Source organism: Lissotriton vulgaris, chromosome 4_1, assembly GCF_964263255.1.
Source record: "Lissotriton vulgaris chromosome 4_1, aLisVul1.2, whole genome shotgun sequence".
NCBI classification, from domain to species: Eukaryota; Metazoa; Chordata; class Amphibia; order Caudata; family Salamandridae; genus Lissotriton; species Lissotriton vulgaris.
This window is the reverse complement of record NC_141691.1, coordinates 789,992,631-790,002,620: the sequence shown is the minus strand read 5'-3', so window position 1 is coordinate 790,002,620 and position 9,990 is coordinate 789,992,631. Positions and strand designations below refer to the sequence as shown.

General features: G+C 50.6%; 1 non-coding gene across 1 annotated transcript; it reads right to left on the bottom strand.

Moving 5' to 3' along the window:
• Nucleotides 1–7,291: 7,291 nt before the first annotated feature.
• Nucleotides 7,292–7,398, bottom strand: LOC147722593 (U6 spliceosomal RNA). Its single transcript, XR_015295376.1, has one exon. It is a non-coding gene; the product is annotated as a U6 spliceosomal RNA (small nuclear RNA).
• Between the last annotated feature and the right edge of the window lie 2,592 nt (nt 7,399–9,990).

The window sequence follows — 9,990 nt, the reverse complement described above, 5'->3', positions numbered from 1 at the left end:
TAAATGAAATAGCCAATCGTGGAGTCATTAATCCATTCCAACAATTAACAATAGGGAGCATTTGCACTTTGGCACTGAATAGCAGTGGCAGAGTGCCCAAAAAATCTAGACCAGCCAAAACATAGGAGGCAACAGCAAATAAATGGTGCCAGGTCTAACACACAGTAAGTCAGAAACAAGCTTTATATTAGCCCGTGCTCACCCTCTGGTAACTTGGCAGAGAGAAAACAAGCTTAACTTATGAGACAATGTGGTAAGTATATGTGCAACACTTCAAATCAAACAGTAACACAGTAAAAACACCAACAAAAGTCTCAACATCCATTTAGAAAATTGTATTATATATTCATGAGTAAAACAAGACCAAAACAACAAAAATCCAGTAGGTGGAAGTCACTGTCGGACTTTTTAAACAATAAACTGATTTGTAGTGCTCGAAACAAATAGCACCAACTGGGCCTATCTGGTTGCGCTTAACCGGGGCAAATCCAAAGGTTCAGGCCCACCGCGATGGAGCATGGGTCAGATACTGCCTTGGCCCACTGAACAGTACCTTGGATTCGTCGACGTTGAGCACAATGCATGGAGCAAAGGAGGCACTGCATCGCTGTCGATCCTGCAGATCTAGGCGAGGCATAAAGCTGAGGCGGCGTCTAGAGTGAAAACTTAAAAGTACATGTCCTTTTTAAATATACTGCTCTCTGCCCACGGGCTGTACATGGCCTACCTTAGGGGTGACCAACATCTAATGAAAAGGAAGGTTTGGGCTTGGCAAGTAGGTTAACTTGCCAAGTCAACAATGCAGTTTAAACTACACTCAAATGCACTGTAATAGCAGGCTACTTAACCACATCAGTTCTAAGGGAATTCCCCTCCTGTGCTGCAACTCCAGGATCCCCATTGTTCATGACGAGCTCAGCTCGTCATGAGCACACGACCAGTGTACTGCATGATGAGCTGAGCTCGTCATGAGCATGGAAGGGGTTAAGTAGGTGGCACAGTCAGTACTGCAAGCCCATTAGCAGCATTTGATTTCCAGGCCCTGGGCACATGTATTGCACTTTACTAGGGACTTATAAGTAAATCAAACTATGCCATTTCTGGATAAACAGTGAAACCATGTTTTAAGTAAAGAGCACATGCACTCTAGCCCTGGTTAGCAATGGTATAGTGCCCAGATTACTAAAGTCAGAAAAAACGAAGTTAGCAGACAGTCAAAAACAGGAGGTCAGAATGGAAGATGTCATGGGAAACCATGTCAAGGATATCAAGTCTGACAGTATACCACTCAAATAGGGACCTAGAGTAAAATATGCCAATCAGGTGTAAACCAAAGTAACCATGCTTAGGACAGTGAGCACAAGCGCTTCAGCACTGGTCAGCAGTGACAAAGTGGACAGAGTCCCACGGCTAACAAAAACGAATACCAGCAGAAAAATGAAAGTAAGTGGGCAACAAGTTTGGGTGAAGACCATCTTTAGGCAGATAGGTCTAAAACATGTTCTGCTCAGCTGAAAGTGGGGAGAACTACACAGCCTCCTGGGAGTTCTCATCACTAAGGCAAAACAACCTGGATAGACCATCAGCATTGGAGTGGTCTGCCCCAGAATAGGATTCCGCTGTAAACTCCATTCCCTGTAGGGAGATGGACCACCTACACAACTTTGGATTCTCACCCCTCATTTGCATGGGGCATGTGGCCAGTCTGAACCCGAAACTGTAAGACCCATACAAGTGTAGCCTTAGCTTCTTCAGTGCTCAGACCACAGTAAAGGCTTCTCTCTCCATAGCTGTCTGCTTCTGTTCCTATGGGAAGTAACCACCTGAAGATGAAAGCTACAAGTTGGTCTCTGTCCTCATTATTGAACTGTGATAAGACTGCCCCTGTGCTGTGCTCTGGGACATTTTTTGAAACAACTGTGCTTGTTCCTGAAAGCTGGAATTGCGGTGGTCCTAGCATTACAAACTTTTCATTGATGTAATTTTTAGAGAGAAAATGGATATTGTTTTGGTGCCCTCTAGGGGAATCAACTTTTAGAATTCCCAGAATGGTGGAAAAAACAGGACTTGAATTTGGCATGGATATCTTATTTGGAAAATAAGTTACGAGGTATAAGAGTGAAATACCACAAATAGCAAAAAAAGGGCTTAGCAATCAAGGGAGATAAGGCTTAGCAGCCAACAGGTTAGGCATGGAATTTGAGTATCTCTTTGTTAAGGTAAATATATCCCTTTATTTCGTTTTATTCGTCTCCTTCTGAAATTAGTCACTTGTCTTCTTCTGCCAAACCGTACAGAGTGTGTCTGACAATAATATTTAATAATATGCAATTCATGTTTCCAAAAGACCAGTATGTTTATTTCTATTGGCTGGAAGTGCTCTTTTGCCAAAATATTATGACACATACTCCAACAGATGTGGGTATCATTTTAAAATTCCTTACTTGGGTCATCTGCACCAACGGTGTGCATTGAGGTAGCATTACTGGTTTTGATTAATTTTGGGTTTCAGGTGTCTAGATAGCAGGCAACCAGCATTAAGGTTCTACAGATTGCTGTGATATACTTTCTGGGTCCAGGCCCACACATTTGGAAAAGTGCATTAAAGCATTTCCTCTGCGGTGTGCTTTCTGGATTCATTTAGATTCGCTCTTTATATTTTGCTTCTTATCCCTTATAGATTTTCCTCACTCTGAGCATGCCATGAAGGTATTCAGGTTTAATTTATTGTCCCCTGATGCTTCTTCTCATCCTTCATACTTCCCCGTCTTTCTTCTCTCAATTTTCCTGTGCTATTTCAGAGAAAGTTTTTATTACAAGATCAATTCTTTTTCATAAACTCTTCTAGATTGTTTTCAACGCCTCTAAAACAGATGTTTTTCATGGAATATTGTTTCCCTCCCTATGTACAATGTCTTGATCTTCTCCTCCAGTCACTTTCCTGTCCAGCATGACTTTAAGAATGCTCTTTATTAATTCAGTCCTTGTGAAGAGGCTTCTGAGAAAAAAAGGGACTTTCTCTTCCCAAGAAGCAAATCAAGCCTTAGCAAAGCCAATAGGTCTCGCCTATATGAGATCTGTTGGCATTGTCAATGTTTTCTTTACATTCTGTACAGCAGAAGGAGCTGCTGTGCAACATTGCTTACAGGCAAGAAAGAGAATGATGTGATGCAGTTAGTGTTGACCTCTTCATAGAACTTTTTTAAAAAGCCATGTTGCATAGCAGCCTCCGCTGCTGTGCAAATGTTGAAAATAACAAGGGTGGGAAGCAACAAGAGGGGGAGGGGGATAGGGCAGCAATAATGGTCAGCTGAGGGGGATAGGGAAAATAAAACGAGGGAGGAGAAAGAGTGAACCAGATGGGGCAGCAAGAGTGGGAGGGCTTTGGGACCAACGGACATGCACTGATTAACCTCATCCATGCTGGTGACGAGCTCAACTCGTCATGGAGTACAGTTGAGCTGTACTCATGACGAGCTGAGCTTGTCACGACCATTGGAACGTTCGCAGGCGGGGGTAATTACCCCGCTGTGCTGAACGTTCCAAAAAAGGGTGCGGCCGTGACGATCTCAGCTCGTCATGAGGGCAGCTCCGCTGTGCCTCATGACGAGCTCAGCTCATCACCGGCATTGGGGCGCTGCGCGCGTCCCCCCCCGCACAGCGGGGGGAAACACCCCGCAGCGAAGGGGTTAGGATTAATCAATCCTTCTATAGTCCTTGCTCCAGAGAAAGGCTAGAAGCAACACAATGCATGCACTGGCCAATTAGGAGGTTGAAAAAAGAGTGACAGTGAAGCCCACAAATCATAAGAAATGGGCAGGCTTCAAGCCCTTTATTGTAAACAAGAGTGTCTCGCAAATGAGAGCACAAGCAGCACATGCACTTTCGCATGCCCAGTCTAAAAGCACAGGTGCTCAGGTAAGACCTGCCTTTGACGAGGTCACTGCTCTTGAGGAGCATTGTTCATTAGGCCATTGAAAAGGGCCTGCAAGCTTTAACTGACGAATGCTGCTGTGAAAATGAGGACACACCCCTTATAACTGCGTTTGAGTTATGTTGGTGGCTGTACTGGTGCAAAGCAAACATAAAATGTCAGGTAATTCGTTTAATGCACTATTATATATGCATCATTGGTATTACCAGGAGAGGTAGAAATAATCCAGAGATGAAACAAGGTAATTCTGCATATCTGGTTATCCTCAATTCTCTCTGCAGGAGAAAAGTAGAGAAATTACTGGCAACAACTTTGGGGTATATTATCAAGGTAATGCAAATCGCGCTTATCGCGTTTACCATTATCGCCATCTATCGCTGATTCACATCGCAGTGTTAGCAGCGTATTAGCAACGCTTTGCTAAATGGCGATGTGAAAACAAGCGATAGACGGGGATAATCGTCAATAGCGCGTGAAAATAAAGCGATGATTTCACAGCGCTATGGGAATGCATGATAATATGGGAGTGTGGACTAAACCTTTAAATCCACCTACCATATTACAGATAGCTTAGTCAGGATTTTACCAGGCATTTGATTCCGGCGAAAACCGCGGTTAGCGCTGCTTTTTTCATTGCTTCGCAGATCTGCTCCATACTTGTAAATATCGCAAAGCCTTGTTAGCGATTATTTACATGGAGTAATGGTCAGGAACACCTTCTTTGCATCTCATTAGCGATGTATATCGCTAAGATGTGTGGCGTTACAAAAACGGCAGATAACATGCGCTAATGCATGTTAGCGCTGTGTTGTTGATGGGGAGATAATATTATCGCTGCTTTTTAGGCTTTTAGAGCCAAAAAAGAGGCAAGATGGCCCTTGAGAATATGCCCCTATGTTTTTCGTCAATCTAATGGCAAATTCCATAGTAGGCACTTATGTTTGCTATCACCTTCGTGTAGCCTGCTCCATTGTGCCCAAGTATATATTTGGGGCTGACAGAAAGAGCATAAATAAAGGACTAGGGGGCATGTTATCTAAGAACGGCGTTAAAATTATCGCAGCTTTAGCGGCAGGAAACTGCCGCTAAAGCGGCTATAATGAGTTAGATAATGTGGCCTTGAGAATTCCCATAGAAGCCTATGTTCTGGTGTAAACTTGGGCTTCTATTGGAATTCCCTACGGCATATTATCAAGCCCATTATTGCCGTCTTAGCTGAAGTTTCCTGCCGCTAAAGCGGCAATAATTTTAACGCTGTTCCTTGATAATATGACCCCATCTGACTTAACAAAACCATGGGAACAGTATCATCAAGTATTAGGCCATGGTTAAAAACTTATTATAGCAAGGAAACACATTAGGTATTGACGAGATAAATACCTGAGCAGGACTGCTGTCTGTCTCATCTAAATAAAAGCTGAAGGTTCCACTCCGGATTCCATCTGGAAAGTGATAAGACCATTTTATCACGAAAAGAGAAATCAATTTTTGTTCTGTTGCTAAAGAGTATTTTGTACTATATTTCCATGATAGTTTTGTTAAAATGGCAAATCTAAATTTAATTGCCGTGTATTGTCCCGTCCTTTCCTGACTGCTACAGGAACACGTTCGCACCACGAAATGTGTTACATTCCTGTGCTAACTTTGGAAACTGACAGTCTATCTCCTCACGTCAATGTCACACGAACAGAAAAAGACTAATGTATCATTAAACAGAGGGAAATGAGCACACAGACGATGCATAGCCCCCAATCTCTGGTCTCCCTGCACAGATAGTTATTTTTAATGCCACATTCCGATCCAAAAAGAGAAGTGTTTTTTTTTCAAAGAGCTTATTTTGCAAAACAATTCATTAATAGCACACTACCAGGAATGCCTGGATTACTTATTGGTAATCCCGCCATTACTGCTGCATCTCCTTCCAAGTACCATTCCTTGCTTTATGAGGATGTAGCACATTGAATGCCCTTGTAGCAATGCATCCAAAAGACACACCACGTGGCAGATAATAAATAACCAATATTTATTATTGCGCCATTAGGAAATGAAAACCCGCAGAAAAACAATGCAAATCATACCCCTGTTGACACCTTAAGACACTAGTCCCAAATTCCAGTTTCAAGTCCTGTGCTACATTCAGCTTCAAGTGGGAATCAAGAGTGGCTAGAGCAGCCCATGTTGCTGCAGTGCAAATGTCTGAACTTGCCCCGGTTACTTACCGGTAATCTTCATTACTCCGAGTATAGTCTTCCTCGCCACATGAGTTACAAAGTGAGCTTTAGCTCCACAACAGAACCCTCCAAAGCAAAAAGAAACCACCTCCCACCCCCTCCCAACATGGCCGACCAGTCCCACCTGACCTCTATAAGAGGCGGACCGGCCCAACCAACAGCCTGATCTACCAAGCAAACAATGAAGCCGATAGCCAGACAGGGAGGGGGGGAGGGAACTCATGTGGCGAGGAAGACTATACTCGGAGTAATGAAGATTACCGGTAAGTAACCGGGGCATTACCTCCTCGTAAGTCTTCCTCGCCCCCTGAGTTACAAAGTGAGCAAATACCCAAGCCAACAAGGCTTCATTGACCACCAGAAGAACAACACCACACGGTGATGCAGAGAAACCAACCCAAGGTTGAAGTAGAATAAACGACAAGAAAACAGGGATCACAGGAAACCTGAAATCAAGATATAAAGAGAAATGAGGCCAGCCAGGAGCCGCAGCACCTGCACTCCGAACGGCCCCAGCGAAGTCCCCCGGGACCGAAGAGACCCACGAACAAGGCGGGGGACGACACCGCCGACGCCCGACAAAACTCCACAGAGGAGACACCCTGAAGTGGGCCCAGGGAACAGAGCCACACCTCGCGGACCGACCCTGGGCCCCCGCCGGATCCACCGAACCCAGCGAAGCGTAGGGAAGGATGCCAGCCCGCGTAAGCCCGCGAACCAAAGTGGAACGAGGGCTAGCGGCCCGAACGAACCGGGCCAAAAGACACAACACAGGTCATCCCACCGGGAAAGGAAAGACGTGCAGCCAAGAGAAGCCAAAACAGCACGCCGAACAACCAGCACGGACAAGGGAGGAACCCCGTCGGCCGGGAAAAGCGGTAAAGATACCACCTGAGTCCGAGGCCCCAGGGAAGGAACCCCGGGAAGGACACGGGGGACATGCCGGAGGAACAACCCCGTCCGGCAAAACCCGCAAGAAGGGCGGGGAGCGGAGGAACGACCCCCGCACACCCATCCGCCCAGCAGACACCATGGAAAACCACCTGAAAGGCGAGGAACCGCAAAGCCACCGAGGGCCGGGGCCCAACAGGGCGGACCCCGAAGAGCTCGTAGAACGAGAGAGAAGACTCCCGTGGAACGCCCCACGAATTTGCGAGTCACCCTTGCGCAGGGGCCCTGCAAATCTCCACTGTACCGTTCCACTATAAGTATATGTGCAGCCGAAGCGAGCACCCAAGGGGGAGACCGGCAGAGCGCCCGTGGGCGAAGGATAAATAACCTCGGAGCCAAGCGAGCCACCCGGGAGACCAGCCCGTCGAATCATCGGACCGTGGAAGGCCCGCAAGGCAGCCCAACGGTCCCACCGGGACCAAGCCCCGCAAGGGGTCCACGGAGGCGTGGACAGCACCAAGCTGACCGCACCAAAGCCAGAGGGAAGCCCTCCGCCAGGCACAGTAAGACAAGTGGAAGACCAGTGGTAGCTCAGCAGCAAAACCACCGCCCCAGAAGCTCAACCCCGAGCAAGCAGCGACCACCGCCCAAGAATCAGGCCTGCCGACGGAGGCAGGCCAGCAGAAAGGGCCGGTTCATCCCCGGCTCCAGGAGCGGGGGACCCAACCCTGGCACGAGAAGAACCCCGCTCGGCCAGTAGGCTCGAACCGCCCGCTCGCCAAAGGAGCGGGTACCATGGGCGGCGGCCCCGCCGGGAGCCACAAACTGGAAACGCCCCCCCGGAGTTGCGAGATAACGCACAGGGGCCAAGCCACTCAGCTCTGTATCGTTCCAACAGAAGTCCATGCGCAGCCGAAGCGCCCAGGAGCACTCCGGCCCTGCCCAAGCGAATCCCGCAGCCAGACGGCACGGGGGAAACGCGAACAACAGACCGCAAGGTCAAGCGACAGACAGGGCAACCACAAGGACCCGGGAGGAGAGAGCAGAATCCGGGCCGGAGGGCCGAGGCCCCCCCCTGTGAACAAAGCCACTGGAGGCAGACTGTGTCGAGGCCCCAGGCGCCGAAACACCACCGGGGTCAGTGAGACCAGGCAACGAAGGCCAGATCCGACCCAGTCGGACCGCCCCCACCCAGCCGGACCCCGGGGGAAAGACAGCCCGAAGGGGCAAGCCGGTGGCACCTACACCAGCCGGACGACCGACCCGACCCAGACCTGGGGACACCGAATGCACCGGTGCGACAGATGGCAGGCCCGGAGGGCCGTTCGTGGGATTCAAAACCCACGCCTCCAGAGGAGACTGCGGCCAAAACACAGCGCCTAAGACCCCTCGGCTATCCGAAGCACGAGGAGCCGCGTGAATCTCACGTATTCGCGTGTCAACCGCGCGCAGGGGCCATGCTAATCTCCGCCAGGCCCCCAAATACAGATAAATGTACATGTATCTATATAGCGCAAATCGCCCACATCGCAGGCAACTATGCGCTTGCTCAGGGAACCTGTCCTGGTCTTCCCCTGTGAGATACCCCGGCAGGGTATCCACAAGGTGGAAGCCAGGCATCCCGCCGCGAGGTGCCGTTGTGGAGATCAAGCAAGCTATTGCTGCCGAAGCGAGCACCCTACGACCCCCGAAGGCGTACAAGCCAGAGACGGGATCCGAAGGGACCCCGACGGAGGTAGAAAAAGAAGAGGCCGAGAGGAATTACCCCTCCCGACCGGGAGCGACAAGACCCACACCCGGCGAAGAACATCCACCAGGCGGGCCAGGAGCACAGCTCCCACCCCCGGGCCGGGAGGCAAGGCCAACGGAAGTACCCGCCACTGAGAGAGGGAACCCCCACTCGCCGGCCGGCCCCACCGGCCGACCCCAGGTGTCCGGAAAAACCAACAGGCGAGACCAAGGACGGAGCCGGCCCCCCGCCACCCGTCGAGAAGGCAAACGCCAAGGGGGCAGCCGCGACCCAAGACGGGACGCAATGGAGGCCACAGCCCCCCCCCAGGGGACCCCCAGGAGAGAGAGGGCCGAAAGCCAGAACCTAGGGGTGACCCAAGGAAGGGAGCGGCAGACCCAGTACCAGACCGGGGAGAGCCGAAACTCGGGCCCGGATCCACAGGCGGATGGGGAGCCCGAAGGAAGGACGCGTCCGGGGGAGCGGGCCCCAATGAAAAAACCGTCACCGTCGACAGGGACGCATATCCTTCCCCAGCATAGCGTACGGGCGGCAAAGGAGACAAGTCCACCTCCCCAACGCCCAGCACAATGGATGCAGGCAGAGGCCGGGAGACCGGAGACATGCGCAGAGAACGCACCCCGAGAAAAACCCGGGAATACCCCCGCCGCTGGCAGAGGGAAATACACGCCCTAACGCGGGACAAAAATACGCACTCGCGTTACCTCCCCGCGTAGGGGTCCTGCCGAACTGCACATCAATGCTCAGAGCCGCAGAACGCGACTCCAGGTTGGTTAGGCACCGAGGCACAGAAATCCCCGGACCGGGGACGCAACCGACCCCCAAGACCCGCCGAGGCGGGGAACCGCCTACAGGGCCCGGGCCTGCCCGGGACCGCTGCACCAACCATCGGGCCACCCACCCTCCGGACGAGAGGTAGACGAGGCGAGGAGGGGTCAAGGGGCCCCCGCCGCGCAAGGCCAGAAGGGCAAGCCTCGTCAAACAGGGAGACCCCGCAGATGGAGACAGAAGGGATCCAACTCCCCCCCAAGGAGACCAGAAGGCACAGCCACCCGGCCACTCAAACTCCTCGGGCCAGTGAACCACAGAGAAGCAGGACATGACACCTTGTTCAAATTTACACAAGGAAAGTAAGACAGTAGCTCAGAAGTACAGGAAGTGCCGTCGACCCCGAGGATCGAACC